Consider the following 1,572-nt stretch of genomic DNA (forward strand, 5'->3'; position numbering starts at 1 on the left):
ACTCCGGATCGAGTGGTCTGGGTTCGAGCCCTGGCCGGGTAATTGTGTTGTGTTCTTGGGCAAGACATTTTATTCTCACAGTGCCTCTCTTCACCCAGGTGTATAAATGGGTACTGGCAAATTTAATGCTGGGAGCAACCCTGCGATGGACTAGCATCCCATCCAGGCGGGAGTAGAAATACTCCTAGTCGCTTCATGCTACAGTAACCGGAGATAGGCGCCGGCCTGATGGGCCACTAGGCTCGAAGCAGACTTTTATTTCATTCAAGGTAAATAATGTTGACTGAGTTTTGTGAAATTGTAAGTCAAATTTTTAACCTGTAAGTCCATTTCTATCATGACATCTGTAGCAAGATTTTCTTTACGTTTGATCAGAGTAACCCACAAATAATAAATAAAAGGAAATTCAAATTTGCCATTGTTTAATTTCAAGCAGTGATCATGTCGCCTTTTGTTTCTGCAAACTTGCGGATCGTGGCGTTAGTCCAGACAAACCAGGGAGCCTTTTCTGCTTTTTCCCTGTTAAATACAATTTTAATGTCATCGATGTTGTTGAGTTGAACGCTATTCTAATGGAATATGACTGGCCAGCTAGCAGAAACTTAATTAAGAAAGTAGAGTCGTGTTCAACCATTTTAACTGCAACCGGTTTAGGTTGAAGCGCTTGGGGCTTCCCAATGGAACACTTTTCCAACCGTTTTCGGTTGAAACGCGGTAACTCCTGGGAATAGTCATCACCAGACTTCTCAACGTTGACAAGTTTAGGGAAAGCAACATGGCAGGAGGCGTAGCAATACTCTCAGACGCTCAGGCCATGTGTGACCTTGTTGGATGCGAAAACTCAACTTAACCCTTTACTTCCCACGATCGAAACCTTCATTGTCCTGGCTAGTACCATCGATTTATTTTGTTAGGTAGTTATGAGGATTTGGTGATATATCAACATCACATTTAAGCTGATAATAATCCTCATTCTCAATACTTGTCTGACTAATATTTCATTAAAATCATGGGGAGAATTTACATAACGATCAATTTTGAGAGTCAAAGGGTTAATTAATTTAACCACGTGGATCTGTCGATTATCAAGGTTTTTTATGAGAAACCATGCATGCTGCCGGTATTTCAGTTCATTCACGTTGTTTACTTCCGTCGGCAATCAATGACGTGAAATATAAAGTTTCAACACTGAACAACTTGAGCATAAACAGTCAAGCTTTTATCTTCTACATCATCGGCATTCCTACCAATCTACTTGGAGGGTTATTGATTTCTTATTGCAGCGGGCTCCATTTCAGGACCCTCTACCTCATTCCCTACGACAACTACAACGGCGAAGATGACGAAAAACGTCACCTCAATATATAGCTTTGCTTTATCAAAAACAAAAACGAAACATGTGCTAAAATGCGTGCCCACGTGCAGCACGATTACATGATTTCTCTTTAGGCTTTTAACCAATGACATAATTGTTTTGTGGCTTTGTTGTTGCCGTCGTCATCATCCATTCATAAGCTTCCTAATGATAGGAATTGAGAGGAATTCTGGGATTCGGGGAACGTACCCTCCCCC

Source organism: Montipora foliosa, unplaced genomic scaffold (genome assembly GCF_036669935.1).
Source record: "Montipora foliosa isolate CH-2021 unplaced genomic scaffold, ASM3666993v2 scaffold_428, whole genome shotgun sequence".
NCBI classification, from domain to species: Eukaryota; Metazoa; Cnidaria; class Anthozoa; order Scleractinia; family Acroporidae; genus Montipora; species Montipora foliosa.